This window comes from Melanotaenia boesemani, chromosome 8 (genome assembly GCF_017639745.1).
Source record: "Melanotaenia boesemani isolate fMelBoe1 chromosome 8, fMelBoe1.pri, whole genome shotgun sequence".
Lineage (NCBI taxonomy): Eukaryota > Metazoa > Chordata > Actinopteri > Atheriniformes > Melanotaeniidae > Melanotaenia > Melanotaenia boesemani.
In genome coordinates, this window is record NC_055689.1 from 13,237,666 (window position 1) to 13,255,943 (window position 18,278).

An 18,278-nucleotide genomic window follows, 5' to 3' on the forward strand; every position below is an offset into this window, starting at 1 on the left:
ATATAAAGGCCACTTTCTGATACTTTGCACCAAGGAAATCGAATTAATTTAGCGTTTCCTCGGTTATGGTGCATTTTACGTTCGTAGTGAAAATGTTTTAGAATTCCATGCGTGTTTACTATAATGTATTTCATACGACTATACATAAATTGAGTTTATGTATATGTTTTTACGGCGCTACGTGAACGCCTCACCAGCCTCTTGTCTGCAGATTCAGAGGACTCTTTTCTCTTTTGCTTTCGGCTCCTGATTGGCTGAGCCGGTTTGAGAGGGGGCGGGGCCTCTGTCTGCGTCCTGGCACCAGTCTTCTCCGCAAGCAGCGAAAGGTGGAGAGATTTTCCCCATCACACACTTTGACTGTCTCTTTCACGCACACACGTATACGCGCTCAGCTGACAAACGGGACGCAAACAAACGGTGAGTGGCTAATTTTACCATTTTAACTCAGATTTATGGTGTGTCATCGCGTGACTGTCGATGTTTTTCTGTTATTTTCGCGTTGCGACATTCTTGCGTGCATTTATGAATAACTGATATTTTCGTGTCATATTTTGCGAGATTTAGAGCTCGTGTTGCAGTGGTATTAATACAGGCCTGTATTTAGCGTTATCACAACGTCGGCCTTGGTTGTAGACATTTCTGTTCCTGGTGCTTCCCATCACAATGGAAGAGGATAGTGGGCGTGTGATGAGGAGGAAAGAAGCGAGGGGGTGGCGGGGGGGTTGTGTCTCAGGCAGAGATCCGTGGATTCATGTCTCTTTGTTATGGTGGTGATGCCGCAGTCGGGATGGTACACCCCTCCTGCTGAAAAACCAACACGGAAATGTCCCTGCCTTGGTTCAGAGCGTCCCATAGAAATGCGTGAAATGAGTGAAACATGTAATGGCTTACTCTGGTATTCTAATGTTGTAGATTATATGTTAATTCTTCAGTGTTTCCATAAGGACTATACAAACAGTTGCATGTGCAGTAAAATCAAACCTTGTTGTATAAAGTTTGTTTTTTTCTGGAATTGTCGGATCTTCTACAGAGAGTAATACAATATTAACCACCTCCCCAGTCTACAAACACAGCCGCAGATACACTGCATCCTCATTCTCTGTGGATTAGTAGGCCTGCACATTGTTCCATCTTTGCTTGTATTTTTTTCTGGTCTTTTCTCCTATTGATTATTTTCCTTTTGTCTTACTGGCTGTAGCACATCTGGGCTTCAACAATTTATTGATAGTGAGTGCATTGATTCAACAATAAATCGCCCCAGATTGGAATAATATTAGAGAATGAGGGTCTTAACTGTACTCATAAAGTAAAAGTGGTTGTAAAAGTAAAAAAAAAAAAAAATAAAGTCTTAGTGTCTGTTCTGTGTGCGATTGTTGTAGCGTGAGTATGAGTAAAATCCTTGTAGCCTCAACACGTGGCTGGAATGTTATGTAAAAGTGGGCATATTTCATACTTTTTGCCATACAGACATGCAGCATCGTTATAAACTCATTTGAGCTGAAGAATTTCAAATAGTATGCTTATTGTGCTTCTCTCTGCACCTGTTACACGTGCGATACATCACATCATATTTAATTATTTATTCATTCTTTGTACTACTGCAAGATAGATAATTCATGAACAATTTTCTCAATTTATCAATGTAATTGTAACTATAGTGAAGTAGTGAGGTGGAGGTTCAAATTCCTTGTTTTGTCCTACAATCAGTGATATTAAAACAGAAAAACAGAAGAAAAATATATTATGATTGCTTAACTAACATGACTTAAATGATATATTATTAGAGTTTATTTAGTTAAGTTTGCCAAATCATAACACAAGTCACCCAGAGAAGATGGTTTGGGACAGTTTCTGACTCAACTGTCAAAGCTTGAATAGGGATTATGCAGTCTGATGACTGGCAGCAGAAGAGCCCTATGAACTGTATTTTTCTGACATAGTTGATGACTAATTAAGTAATGCATAAAAGAGATATTTAATTATTTCACACATAAGAAACCTTGCAACCTGTGCAGCACATTTCCAAATATATCAGACTAAAGTATATTAGAACAAAGGGCTTGTTGGAGCAGCAGTGGGACAGAGCTGACCTAATCAGGATTTATGGACTGACACTGTATACTGTACAGCTGGACATTGGAGAAAATCTCTTGTCGCCATCATGTGATCTTATATCAGGACATTTTAGATTCATTCAACGCACAATGACATGACAAAGATAGGTCATAGATTTATGATTTAAGGGTGACTGTAATTTCATTTAAAACAAAGTGGGGTCACTCATGAAAATAATTAGACCTCTTCATATTTTCCATACCCTTTTGCCATTTAAAAGTCTAATATATTGGATGATAACTTATTACAAATGCAGTAGGTGTATACAGTGTGTTGTGCTAAATAAAAGCAGTTTGTACAGAATGTAATGGAGAAAAAATATGTCCAAATGATTTAGAAATGTGGTAATAACTTATTTTTTCTCTGCAAAGTAGTTCCAGCTCCATTGTTAAGAATACTCACAGCATTGTTTGCAGAACAATAAATGAATTCCCTCAACATGGGATAAATTAAGTCTTATTTAGTTTTATGTCTTCATAGAACATTGTTGAATCATTTCTGAAATATATAATCTGAGCTGATAAAGAGTAACCCCATCAGTTAGATATGTAAAGATTAGCTGGGATATTAGTATAATAATCTTTTACTTTATGATGGATCTGGTACCGTTCACGCTGTGCTTGTATGCAACTAGCTGACGTTACTTTAACTATGGACCATTTTCATAGCTGAAAGCTAGCTGGGACCCCACTCCAGCTATAGTGATTATTAACAGTTCCTCATTAGGGATGGCGCTAGCGGACTTCACACTTTCCAAACCACTTCAGGACTTATATGGTCAAGTCAGACAGTGACATTTTAAAGAAGAAAAAATAAAAAAAATGTGCACTTGTTGGTGCTCAAAATCTGTATGATTTTCCAAATTCCTGTTAAAAAAAAAACTCCAAAACATCCAACTGATGGAGATATTGCCACCCGATTTACCTTACCTTGACATTTACAACTACATAGGCAATCGACATTTCACTTCATAGGGAAAGAATTAAAAGCATACCAGTCAGATTAAAGGCTTATACATATTTCGTGGCAGGATGGGTATGAGACCTTCAATGCCCCAAACAAAGTATTTCCTCTTCATGTCAAAGCTGAGTAAGAAAACAGCAGATGCAGGTAACGTTAGCGCGATGCAAAAGTTATGGATGTACTGCCAATATTTTTAGGGGTTAACATTACTAACAATTACTGTGAGAAAACAATGCTATTTTAAGCCTGTTTAGTTTTTTGAGACTACAAAGGAAAATACATGTCCAACTTTTTACTAACACTGAAAACTACCGTCACTGTGGTGATCCGCAGTGGACATTGAATTTGTGAAATATCCAACCAGTTTCACCATGGTCGCATTTACACTGTGAGATGTTGGGGTTTGCTTGTCAGGGTTAGGGCATGTTATTGTTTCAGGAACGACAGGAAAAAGCACCCAACACCTCCTCCATCCACCATACTGGATGCAGAAGACAGGTACACATCCGGACGGACCATTTCATCCGTCTTCTGCTTCAGTTACATGAGTAATTAGGTCCGTTTTCAGGGAGCTTCGCCATCTGTCGCTTGACATAGAAGATGGAGCAGTACGATCAGAAATCACAGGGGCAGTGCTAAGCAGAATAGCTGACATGCGACCAGCAAAAGAAACAGAGAAGAAGAGGACCAGGAAGGGAACAAAAAGCAGAAGAGGACAGCAACTGTAGAAATTATGCAAGCCTTTGAAGAAAGGATATATGCGAGTGTTTAGGGCGTGTTGGGCTTTTGGAAACAACTTCATACCGGTGCTTTACCTCTACCAAACATGTCTGAAACTGACGTCAGCTCATGGGAATGAACTCTGAACTCAGCTCTACCCGTTAGTGGAAGAATTGAACTAACCATGGCAAAGCAAAACATGCGTGGAAGTATGAGGACAACGACGTATGACAACGTTTGAAACGGGCGTCGCTATTTACCTACGTTAAGAAGCATAAATGTGCCCTATGGGTGTAGGAAAGTAGTGATACAGATGATACTACTGTAGTGCTACAGAAATACAACCTGCTGGAAGGGCTTTTGGTAAATGATGTTTTTTTGTACCTGTGATGACATCTGCTTCAGAATTAATCGTGTGTACTTGTATTAACTAAACTAAAAGCACCTGTTAGAGACAGTCTGAGGAACATTGTGAATGTAACTGCAAACTAAGGCGTGTGAACATAGGCATCTTTGCCTCGTATGGAAAATTTTTGTGATCTTTAGTGTAAAATTGTAAAACTTAAGTGATATTTTAAGTGTAAATAGACTACCTTTTATAGAGCATTTTGTTGTCAGTGACCACTGCTTCACAGTGCAATTTGTTAATCTATGCAAACTAAGAAGACGCTTAGTTTATGCAGCTTTTTCCTCTTTTATATATTCTCTCGGATGAATGCACTTGGGAAATTTTGGGCTCAGTGTCTTTGAAATAGACTCTGGAAGCTGGATGGATTATGAACGATGTTCTAGTGCACTACTACTGTGATGCCATAATTTCTGTCTGGGGGATTGATGAGATTACAAGCAATCCCCCTCAGTTTTCAGCAGCCAAGCAGGCAGGAAGTCAGCAGTCATGCAACCAGCTACAGTCAACATTTTTATAGTGGAGCAGATTGTCAGCTAATAGCAATGGTGGAGGCTCAGTTCCTGGCACATCCATGTGCTCAAGTCTTTGGGCAAAACAATGGACCCTAAGTTTTTCATGATGGCAGACCTCTTGTATGGCTCTACCATCATAGGTGGGTTGGTGCATGAGTGGGAATCTGTGAGTCAGGCAGAAAATGTACAGTAGAAATTTAACTGAACAGTGGTGGAGAGCCTCCAGGGAATGTCAAAGCCTTAATAGTGGACTGCACAATGTAAGATTATGTAACACCTTAGGAGTTATAGTTTAGTGTTTTATTCCAGGTTACATGGGGCTCTGATAGCAGTTGTTGAGAAAACCTCCTAGAATAAGGGAAAAAGCTGTGGAATACAGTGTAAATTTGATCTTTTCGACAAGGCTGTGACCCTTTTCATAGCCCTCAATAAAGTGGGATGGAACAGATGGCAATACTAAAGATTATGACATGTAACGGATGATCAATAGTGCATGATAAAGTACAGTATGTACAGCTTACTAAGCTGCTATTAAAGTCTTGAGCATATACTGTTATGATTGTCATAGTTTGATCCAAGCTAGGAAATTAAGATTTCATGCTCAGTGGTAATCCCAGTGATTAAAACCTAGTGGAATCTGGAAACCTTAGCCATACATATATTTAAATGTTTTATTGACATAGCAAGTGCCACAAGGTAGTTAATTCATTCAAAAATAAATTTCAAGCTGTTGATTAAGAGTGCCCTTTCCATTTTACTTTTTGACTGAAGCTTTGCTGGTCAATATCTTGACACGTAAGCATGAGGTTGCCATCAGTGACAAATTTAGAGGGAAAGGATTATTTTCATGATGCTGGTGTATGTTGGCAGCTAAGTGTTTTGCTGGCAACGTAATAATCTCACCCCTGCTTGATAATAAAAACACAGTGGGTTTGCTTTATTCATGCTGTCTTGTTTTGTTTTGTTTTTTTTTTGCCTCCAAGTGTGACAATCATCAAGTCAGCTTCACACTGTGCTGATGAAAACTTGGACACAACTTGTTACAGCAGTCACTCTTGAGGGTCATTAGAAAGACTTTCAGTGTGTTCAATAAGCGATAGTAGTTTTGATTAATAATTTATGACTGTAAAAGGTTATATAAGGGATGAGTTATCCATTAGAAGCCATTTTTGTAGCTTCAATGGGGCAAAGACTCTGAGATCCCTGAAATATTTGTGAGAAACATCTGTGTTAGAGCTTCATCCTGCACACAGGCTGCTAATTTACCAGCTTTTTGTTATGTTATCTTCAGTGTTTCGTACTTTATTTGAGGTCATGTGTTTTTGCACAATTGAGGATTTGTGAGGAGTAGGGATGTCATGATTATAGATTTTTTTGGTACGATTATTGTCAAAATATTTATCATGATTTTACTATTATCACGATTATTCTGTTAATTTCCCATCACTAGAAATTTGCAAAACTACATGAATACTAATATTGCACACTGACAAATAAAAATCATGCACCTCATGCCGAATTGATTATGTTTGAAAAGCGACACTATCCATCACAAAAGATGTATTTAATTTTTTTTTTTCTTTCATTTGTATTACGTTCAGTCATGTTACGCTGTAACCCGAGTTGTACATGATTACAAAGTAGCAAATTACACAATAACATTTAGTTCAATTTTAGGTTAGCTAAACATTAGCGTCATTTAACCAAACTACTGAATGTTTACCTATAGCATAAAAAGCTGGGGGACATCCTGCAAATTCCATGTATTTCCTCCTTTCTCTGCAACTTTTCATGCCATGTTTTACAGGCTGGTCATAGTCTATTTCTTCTTCTATAACCAAAAAAAAGTTAAAAGTCTGACAAGGATGACCTAATCCATTTGTTTAGAGGAATAACTCTTCCACTGCTGTACTGTTCCATTCTAACATGCCTCTCCTGCAACTCACACAGAACTAAAACAAAGCAACCCAGGCAGAAACACGTTCAGATGGTGTAACGTTTTCGTTCCATGTGTTGCATTGATCTTTTATAGAAAATGACAGTATTGAGGAATCTTTGCTATTAATTAATCATAGCTTTAAATACTGCGATTAATTGTAGAATTAAGTAATCATGACGTTCCTATAAGGCTGAAATGATTAGTCGACATTGTCGACAATAAAAATAGTCGACTTTTGTAAGCAAAAAAACCCCCCAAGAAACAAAACAAACAAACAAAACAAAAAAAACTACAGAGTGAGACATCGTCTTCTTTCCTATTTCTCCTGAGAGTTGCACATCCAACAGCAGCAGAGGACGTCAAAAGTCTGGGACCACTTCACATTAAACATACAACATAAATTAACTACATGTGACATTTGTAAAGCGGACCTTGCGTACCATGGACGTACGTCTGCAATGCTCGAACATTTAAAGAGGAGGCACGTCGGACTTACATAACAACCTCATGCAAGATTTAAAAGCTGAAAATGAAAAAAGAGCCATTTAAAAATTTTGAGTCCAATTAGTCGATTAGTCGTTTTAATAGTCGACGACTAATCGAATATCAGAATAGTCATTAGTTGCAACCCTACATTCCTGGTGATTTACCAGATGGGGATCTGTTAAAAAGGTTGAACTTGAACCCTACTTTAATTGTTGTTACCATGGTGATCTTTGTTAATTATTAAAACTGAACCACCTTTGAGTAAATGAAAAAAAAAACAGTTTTAAGTCATTCTTCACCGGCCTACACACTGTTGTGACAGATCAGGTAGGATGTGGCAGAACTATTTTCTGTATCAAATCATGATCAGAGCAGCAGTATTTCTTTGTGAGCTGCCAGTTTACTGCAGGTTTGGACTTTAACCATAAAACATCTGTTCAGTAAATTATGCAGAAATATATCAGATATTAACTATTTAGTATTGACCGAATGCAACCACCTGGTTGTAGCTGTCACATCGACAGCTGGTTAAGATATTTATTTTCACATATCAATTTATTTAGATAAACTTATACCGTGTCTTTACCGCAGGCCTATTAAATTTGTGTTTATACCATAATACTTTAATATCATCACAGTTTGTGTAAATCTGCTGGTTGTGTTCAGTCAACCATAAAGATTACTAGAACGTTTGAAATAAGAACATTTTGTTTAAAAACATATTTTCCATATTTCGTGTATTTACACATCAGACTCACCCTGTTGTTCCTTGTCGAAGTGTTAACTTTTGAATAGGCCTGTCGCGATAAGCAATAAGTCAATTAATTGAACGATAAGAAAATAAGAGCACGATAAGTTTGCCGGCCGCGATAATTTTTATTAGTCCCCCCTTTACCATAAACTGTGTATGACAATAGGTTTCACTATGGAGTATTTCGACTCAACGCTCTGGTTTGTTGCGGAGTGATCTCTCTGGTGTCATACTTGACTGCAGCATGTTGCAGCACGAGCCGGTAAGCCGCATTTGTTTTGCAGGGCTGCCAACACGCAATGGCCCTGAGACTTGCGCATTTAAGTGGCTTCTCACGCTCTCGCGCTAAACCTCCGATTCTCATGCTAAAATATGTAAATAAGTCGAATGGAGAAATAATAGATGCAAGCACCTCCTCTTTTATCATTTCGCTGCTCCCCACATGTAAGCAGAACACACACATTCTAGCTTACGACGTCAGTACAAAGCCCCCACTTCCTGGTCTACCGTAATAACCCCTGTAATCCGCAGGCACATTACGCAAATAGAGTCAGCCTATATACTAGCGTATTTGACAAAATACACATTAAGAGCAATGCCGTCTAATCGAGAGGTTTGGGAGGATTCCCAGTGGGTCGCATTGCTTTTGGGCCGGTGTCCCGGCGTATGTGAAAAAGGCGCTTTTATTTATTTAGTTTATTGACCTTTACAAAAGGGGTACTTGCATTATTATGGCATATGTCATTATATTAGTTGAGAATGGTCTCAAAATGACACATTAGCGCTTTGCGCAATATTATCGTTTATCGCGATAATTTCTGAGAAAATTTATCGTACAGCTAAATTTGTTATCGTGACAGGCCTACTTTTGAACAAGTTTGCCCATTTCATGACGCTTGCAACTGTATTTGTGGCAGACTATGTAGTCAGACTTGAAAAGCTAGTACATGGACAACAAAGATAAAATGGCCATGTCATTCCAACAGCTGATATTTCTATGTTTCTACCAGCACACCAGCAGTCATGCTTATTTTTCTCAACTGATTACTTATGATCCATGATACTCACAAATACCTGTACAATATAATTGCATATTTTAATCTTTCATTCATTCATTCATTCATTTATTCATTCAGTCATTTTCTGTACCGTCCAATTCAGGGTCACGGGGAAGCTGGAGCAACAACAGGCGTGAGGCAGGGTACACCCTGAACAGGTCGCCAGTCCATCCCAGTTTAATCTTCTTGTTAATAATTTTTTGCTGTCTACAACACAGTTATTATTCAGCTGGCCACAAGCTATGAATGATGAAACCTGACATTAGACTGACCTGTTTGTTTAAATTTTTTAAAGATTGTGGTGCTCCCAGTGGAATAGTATCTACACAGTTGATACGTGTGGTAATTGATAGCGACAGAAGCTAAAGCCTGAGTAATATTTTTTCAAAGACTAAATTGTTTTGGTCCTTGGACTGCAGCCTTTGCATTTCCTAAGAGTAATCATTTATTTAAAAAGGAAATGACTGCATCCTCTGATGGTGACATGTGGGGGCTTAAAATGTTACATAAACCCTCACAAATATATTGGCAGTATACTGGTTTTTCACTAGTAACTGGCTGGAAACATTTTTCAAGTTGCTCAAGCTTAGCCACAAATACACAGACTCTGCTTTCTGCTACAAGGGGTATAGAGATGTTCACAGGTATGGTTACCTTTCCCCACGGCTGAAATTGACACTGCCCAGTGCCTAGGCAATTACCTAAAGTATGTTCTGTATGCTAGCAGCCTAAAGAACCAAAACAGACAAAAAACAAAAACAAATCAGAGCATGGTAACAGATTAATAAGTGGGTTGATGGGTTCTATGAAATCCATTTGATTTTTTTCCATACTCAATTTTTTTTTATATTTTTCTCCGAATTCTGTGTTTTACCCTGCAAGCTCATTATTTCCAGGGAGGATGTGTCTTATCATGTGGTGGAGGTATAAAAAATGAACAGTTCAATAGGAAAATGTCATTTTCTTTGAGATGTTAATATTTTAGCTCTAGAGGCATTAATGAGAGTTACTGGACAAGAAAAGGGGTGAAAGACAGAGTGGGTGCATCCACCAGCTGTAGTCTCTATAGCCTATATGAGCTGTATGCTTAACTAGAGCAGCTTAGTGCCACCAACATTCTTTTTTCTTTTCTTCTCTTTATATATATATACATATATATATATATATATATATATATATATATGTATATATTATTTCGATATTTAATATGCAGCAGCCTCTCCTGCAAATAGTTTAGTGGACATGGATTGATACTGTCTTTCCCCATGGATCTTCTTCAGGACAGCCTCAAGCCCAGCTGGGATAAGTGAGTCTGATAGAGGCTGCTCTCATTTATGCTCCTCTTTGTTTCTAACACTTCACCAAAAATGGAAGCAGCTTTTAAATTTTTTTCTAGATACACTAAGGGTAGAATCTTTTTTGATTTCTTGGGTATCGTCTGTGTTTCTGTCGGTCTCTTAGTTGTCACTGACTCTGGTGAGTCTTGAGTCCTACAAGCACAGGTGATGTCAGACAACAAGGAAGCTACAGCACTTTAACTCTTGTCTGGTTTTTCATGTTCATTTGTCTCAGACACGGTAAAACTCTTAGATTAAATGGCTGAAAATTAAGTCCCATATCAGCCAATACCACAATGTTCCACATTTTATAACAATTCCATTTTCATTGTCCAATTCTGCAATTATATCTATGTTTTTTGCATCACTGAAATCACGGGGCTCTAAAAGTAGCTGTAGTACTACTAAAATCTTTATGTCCATTCCATCCTTGGTACAAGCCACGGTTACTTCTGTTTTCTTTTTAGCTGGTGTAATAGACTCACGCAAAGATTAGGGGCTTGTACATTCCCATTATAGGCCACAGAGTCAGAAATACAGACCCCTCTTTCACTGCTGCAAATGCATTCAGTGTATGTTCCATCAAGCAACCATGATGTTCACCAGGGATTTGGGTGCTTTGCCTTTACAGAGTGTGGGGAAGGGAAGGGCAAAACTGTGCTGAGCCATACTGTACCATACCATGTCCTGAAGAAAATCTCATTTGTTTGAGTCAATATGCAGAAAAGAGTTTTCATAGTCAAATGTCCTCTGCTTGGTACCAGATGCTCTGCAAATAACTGGAATTTTGTGTCCATAGTGTAGTGTTGATCCCTAGGGTTGTCACGGTATTAAAATCTCACTCAATACCAATACTAAGTATGGTGCTTGATTCTTAATATTATTTTCAATGCTACAAAGGGAGAAAAAAAACTTTTTAAAAGGAAAAAAATTAAAGTCAGAACACCACAAAAATATCAACACAACCCAAAAAATACAATGAAAAACTATATATTAATAAACATAAGAAAAGACATTAACATTGTAAAGATAAATTCATTATTTTAAAGTTTTATTAGCTGATAGTCTTTTTAAACTGCTCACTGTAGTGCAAAAAATACAAAGAACTTAAACCACTAGTTAGTGTACTTATCAACATGTGTCCTTTTTTACAATATTTGAGAACAGATCAAGTAAACAACAGAACAAGCAAACTAGTTAAGAGGAACATCTTTTTAGAATTTAAATTTGCATTTTGAAGAAGCCTGAGGATAAAGTTCATACAATATATCAGACAGGAACCTGTCTTCAGCTAATCCAGACAAACAAATAAAGAGCAGTGCCACAATTCCTTTGAAGACTGGACTGACCTGACTATATACCAGAGGTTGAGTTCGTTGAACAAACCAAAACTTCAGAGGAAACAACAAAGGTCACCCTCTCCTGCAGCGTGAAGAGGCCGAGATTCAGATCAGACACGACATTGTGTGGTACTGCAGGGCAGGGAGGTTGGTAAATAATGTGTTTCTTTATATTTTCCATCTTCATCATCCTCTTCCTCTTCCTGAGAGCCACCATCAGTGTGGGGTTGCAATTTTAAACAAGCAAAGGTCATTTCTGTCCTGCTGATTGCAGGACGGAGATTGAGATCTGACCTGACATCAGACAGTACAGCAATGTGAAGGATGGGGTAAGCACAAAATGGCCCCTCTATTGACTTCTTTAATGCATTTAAATGTGTACTCTACACAGAAAGGCAGGCAGCAAGAGATGTTTTTCTTGTTTTTGTTTTTTTTTAAGCTTAAAATTTAGAGTACAATCACAGTTTATCTTGTCAGTAATCTTAAGTAAAGTTAGTTGCTTTTAAACTAATTTAAAACAAACTCACTGTTTAGGCAGAAGGAATATGCCTAATTAAGTTTCAAGTTACTTAAAATCGACATTTAGTTTCTGTAGAGAGAACTCACATATGCGATATATGATAAATGTTTAATGTGCGTCTTCATTAAAAGGAGGGATGTACTTTACTGCCTCTCAACCTTTTTTGATAGATGTTTCGGAGAATATTTAGCTTCACCTGCTGTCTCTTCATGAATCTTTCCCAGCTGGTAATTCGGATATGTAATGACCTAATTGTGGTACCAGCAGAACTGTTAACAGCCCCATATAAGACACACAAACACAAAACAGTAAGATTATGTTTCTTGTTTCCAAATGCTCAAAAAGAAAGATCTGCAAGCTTAAAGATGGACACATTTAGCGAAAGTAAAGTATCAGCTGGATATGTCATTTTCTATCGGCCCTTGCATCATCCTCGCAGGCTCTTGTGATTTTCCTGCATTTCATCTCTGCTGTGCAATCTTGACTTTCTTGATCATTTTTGAAGAGAAATGCACACAAGCCCAAACACATGAAACAGCCCAGTTTGACTGATTTGCGTAGTTAGTAATCAGGCTGGTTGATGTGCTGTCGTCTACTGTCTCATAGATACTGATGCTGTAAATGTGCATTCACATGTGTGTGTTAGTTTGTGTACGTTTGCACAGCATGTTGTCAGCAGTAATCTAAACTGCTGCTCATCAGAGACACATTGTGCGTATATGTGTGTGGGTGTGTCGGAGCCTGTGCCCGTCAAGAACGAGACAGCGAGGAGCTGCTGAGTCACCATGGCGACTGGCTGGGCTGCCATGACAGGATTCTGTTAACATGATAGATGCTGTGAATCTTGAAGCCTCACTTAGATGCAAACTGAGTTGTAAATTTTGTGTTATTTCCCATTTTCCTAATGCTTAATCAGTAAGATGTTTTTTCTTTTTTTTGCTTAGTCATTGTTGTAAATTATTCACAACCTTTTATAACCTTTTCCCTTGACATCTGAGGACAGTCTTTGTTGTGAAAGCTTTTTAACCACATAGATGGAAAAATAGAAAGATGATTTTTCCATCACTTTCAGAGTTGATGTTTCTGAACCAGTTAATTGACTCCACAACATATTGCAGCTGTCTAGATTGTTACGCCCTAAGTGAATCAGGATAGTTATTTATCCTATGCTTCTGTTAAACTTTGATGTTGACCAACACATTGGAAGTGGAGAGTCATTTTTGGAAAGTATTCTTATTTCCCATGAAGCCACACAGATGAACTTAGCAGTGACTGTACCATCTGAGTGTGGGTGAGTTGGTGACACAGAAATAGTTTCCTGGGGTTGTTCTGTTAAAACTGCGCCAGACATATTTATAATCTGTCAGTAATTATCAGGACTTCATCACAGTCCAGTACAGTGGGGTAAGATCTAGGCAGATATGTTAAACAGAGAACAGATTTGGACGTGCTTACTCATTTAGTGGGGATGTGTCAATTTGATTACAAACTAAAACAGGGCTGTAAAACTCTCTGGATACCTGAGAAGAACTGCACTATTGAGTGTTTAGAGTGTTTGTTTTGTGGTTTCATCATAATGCTTGCTGCTTAGTCAAAAAGAAGTGGCACCACTTGAATTCAACTAGACAAATGAAAGAGAAGAAAAAGAAGTCAACGATACAAAAGAATGCAGCAGCAACATCTGTACAACCAAAACAGAAACACTAGACCACCAGCTGCTACACTTGTAAAGAAACCTAACATACAAACAAAGCAGACAATCATTAGGAGCACCTGTAGAAAGACAAACTGAGAAAAACATGAACACCAATATAAGCAACAAGAAAGTTAAATAAAGGTCGGTCTACCTCATGATAACTTTTTGTGAAAGATGCACTACATATGCTACATATCTTTCCATTTCAGTACCAATGTTGGCTACACGTGGATGTTTTCTAAACGTAGCGATCAGTTTGACTGTGAAGCTAGTAGTTTGTTAGCTGCTCATTACTTTGTTTATCAAACATCCAGTCACACTTTGCCTGGAATTAAAGCTGAAATTCATATTAAAAGTATATAGCACTACAGACTAGTTTCAGAGAGGAAAAAACAACAAATGCCTGGTGCCTACTGTACAAACTTCTCAGGACAAAGCTGGTCAGTAGATTCATGGATGTATCTCAAACGTAAGAATGCCAGGACCCATTGCTCTCAGACTGTAAGAGTGGTTCAGGAAGCATGCCAGCAACTGTGAGTTACAAAGTAAAGCTAAAGGTTTTCCTGAATGGTCTTTAAATTTTTGTTGTGAGGCTCCTTTGGAGGACATGCTGTATGGAACTAATGGCATCTAATGTTTTGCTACATGTGGGGGTCATTAAGTTACATATCAATAAATTCTACACTTTTAACCAGTATAATGCATCCCTCTAAGATTTGTTTCACATACGACAGGCTGTTTGGCAAAGATTACATCCAGATTTTGTCCATGTCTTTTAGTTGTTCCATTACACATAAATAGAAAAACTGTTACACATAATTATGGTTGTGTATTGAACAATTGTCCAAAATATAACTATACATGTATCCAACGCTTTTAGGTCAGTTATTATTTCCAGCACTAAGTTTTCTTCTGCTGGATTTTGGAATAAGTGCCCTTTTTTGGTGACTTTACAACATTGTTTACATAAAATGTTTTTAATCAGCTTTTTTAAGTGTCTCATTTTCAGCCTTGCTGTCTCTCTCTTTTTTTTTGTTGTGTCATTAAACCACTGCAGAGACAAAGTTCACTAGTAATTAACTATTTCTGTTTAGTCTTTAACTCAATGTCCTTCTTACAAAATCCAAATAATAAATCCTTCTTCACTTCATGTCTTCTAGCGAAGTACAAACAGTCCTTACATCATCCCTAGCATTAGTTCTCTTTCACTATCTGTTATCTTGTTTTATTCTGTCTCTCTGAACTGTGTATGAACTTATTCGCTAACTGGAAAACAAAACTGGAATTTACACTGCTGTGCACTTGCTGCCCTTCAGTAAACTAATGGCTAAGCAGAGAATGTGGCTGCAGCAAAGATGTGCTGCTCTTTCTGTCAGGACAAGAGGCTTGATGCATACTATGTAGACACGATTACACTAAACAAGAACAAAAAAGTTGCCATTGTTTTGCATAACACAGTCCTCACTGTATCAGAATGACAGATGATTTGACAAGGCTGACCCACACCACTAATCACATATTTATTAAAACAATAATAAAAGCAGAATATGTGATTAAAATGAATAAGTTGTAAAAGTAGTTGCACATGGGGTCTTTGTGGTGTGGCAACATTTTTCCTGACGCGAACAGATTTATGAAAGGAGGAGATGATTCTTGCTTCATTTTTAGCCACCAACAAGCACCATGAATGCAAGAAGGGGCTGCTCCCCAGGGCTACTGACCTCTCTATTCACTGCTGTTACATCATTAGTACAGGCTTTGATATTGTACTGTGTCATCAGTGAGTTGAACTGACCTGCAGCTGAGCTGTGAAGCTATCTTGTATTCGACTGAGGAGTAAAACAGCTGTTTTCTGCTGTGTTGTGAGGGGAGTAATGAACTTCTGTTTCCCGCCTCTACCTCATATTCTGTCAAGCTTGCCACTTTTTCCTTTATTTATTTATTTATTATTTTTTTTTAACAATGTGTTTATTAAATTTTCACATCTTATAATAAACAGTCTACAAGTGACCAGTATTATATTAATATGACATTATCATCCCCTATCCCCCACCCCCACCATATGAACAGAATAGAACAAAATAGAACAAAACAAAATATCGCTCTCTTAATTACTCAAAAATTATACGAAGATCATCAAACTAAAAATGCAAAGGAGTATATCAATTACAATATCATACCTACAGTTACCTTCTAATCAAATATACATTGCTGTACATTACACACTCCAGTTATAGAATACTATTAAGAAGAGTAAAGAATCTCTACACCTCCTGTAGAAAATGACCAATATTAGATTTTTTAATATAATTAGTAAAAGGTTTCCAAATTTCTTCATAGACATCTAATTTGTTTTTCAGAAAATATGTTATTCTTTCCAAGGCCATGCACTGCGCCATTGAATTAATCCAGGCTCCAATACTAGGTGGATCAGACTTTTTCCAGTTAAGAGCTATCATTCTTTTGGCTTGTAATATTGCGAAATCTATGAATTTGCGCTGCTGGTATTTTAATTTAAGATTATTTGGATATAGATGTAACAGAATCATTCTTGCATCTAAGGGGATATTCAAAGATAAAATTACCTTTATAATATTGATCACTTCTACCTAAAAATCTCTAATATTGTTACACTCCCAGACACAATGCATAAACGTCCCCTGAGCCTCTCTGCATTTAAAGCATGTATCCGGGATATTTTTGTTAAATCTATTTAATTTGACAGGAGTCAGATATGTTTGCATCAACCAGTTGTATTGAAGTAGCTTTAAGCTAACATTACCTGACTGTTTCTGGGAGTTAACACAGATTTGTTTCCATTCATCTTCTGAAATATCCCCTGTTATGTCCATCTTCCATAATTCAAGTTTATGGGTTGTTGACTCAGTAGACCCAGACGCCAGCCAGTTGTAAAAAACTGATATTAATCCCTTATTATTGCATTTTTTAGTGATTAATTCCTCTAGGGAAGAAAGAGCTCGTAACTTTATTGATTGGTTTTGCATAGAGAGAATAAAACTCCTAGTTTGTAGATATTTAAAGAAATGCTTCCTTTGGACATCATACTTAATACATACTTGTTCAAATGTGATCAAAGTTTCCTCCTCAAAGATATCACTAACCTTACACAATCCTTTTTTAAACCATAACTGAAAGCCTGGGTCCAATTTGCCTGGTTTAAATAATGTGTTACCCCAAATTGGACTAAACTGGGATAAAGAGTCAGCTATCTTCATATATTCTTTTACCTCATACCATACAACAATCATATTGCGAACAATAGGATGAGTAGTGACTGTTTTCAATTGCCTAACCTTATCTGAGTATATGTATATATTTAATGGCAATACAAAGAAGCTTGACTCCATATCTACCCATGATGGTTTGTTTCCAGAAGAAAAGTAAAACATGATTGTTCTTAACTGTGTGGCTAAATAATACCAGTACAGGTTGGGACATTTTAACCCCCCAGCATCAAATGGAAGATAAAGTAAAGAAAGACGGACTCGAGGGCATTTCTTATTCCAAATAAATTTCCTAAATAAAGTGTTAATCTTGGAAAATAATCCAGCAGGTGGCGCCAAGGGAATGTTTTGGAATAGATACAGGAATTTAGGTAATATGTTCATCTTCAGAATATTTATCCTTCCTATCAAAGAAATTGGTAATGATAGCCATCTTTCTAAATCTTTAGATGTTGATTCCATTATAACATCGTAATTTGTTGAAATTATGGTTTCTAATTGGGGTGCTAACTTGATACCCAGATATGTAAAGCTGGGTGATATCTTAAAGTTAAATTTAGATAACTGTTTTGTTGTGTCTTGACAGCATTCTTTATTAAGCAACATTAACGCTGACTTTGATGTGTTTACTTTATATCCAGAGATATTACCGAATTGATTAATCAAATTTAGCATTGCTGGTAAAGAAGTATTTAACTGTTTTAAAAATAGAACTATGTCGTCGGCGAAAAAAGCTATTTTATGTTCCTTGCTACCCAATGTGATCCCTTGTATATGTTTACTAGATCTTACAGCTATTGCTAGTGGTTCAATAGCCAAAATAAATAGAAGTGGAGATAGTGGTGAGCCCTGAGGACAGCCCCTTGTAATATTAAATGGTTCGGAGATTACCTCATTAGTTAGCACCTCAGCTACAGGATTTGAACGTAATAGCCTAATCCAACGTAAAAAGGAGTTTCCAAATCCAAATTTTTCCATAACATCAAAAAGATAAGTCCATTCTATCCTATCAAAGGCTTTCTCCGCATCTAGCGATAGAAAAGCCGTATCCTTTTCCTCTTTTTGGCTATGCAAAATATTTAAAACACGTCTCACATTGTGGAATCCCTGTCTACCTTTAATGAACCCATTTTGATCATCACCCACAATGCCCGGAATCACGTCCTCCAACCTTTTCGCCAAGATCT

General features: G+C 37.3%; 1 protein-coding gene across 1 annotated transcript in view; it reads left to right on the forward strand.

The window, feature by feature from the left end:
• The first annotated feature begins 296 nt into the window (after positions 1–296).
• The window catches only part of map4l (microtubule associated protein 4 like), a 100,968-nt gene continuing 82,986 nt past the window's right edge, over positions 297–18,278 (forward strand). The window contains exon 1 of the mRNA XM_041992126.1: positions 297–417. The gene's annotated coding sequence lies outside the window, so the exon portion shown is untranslated. The remainder of the gene's footprint in view (positions 418–18,278) is intronic.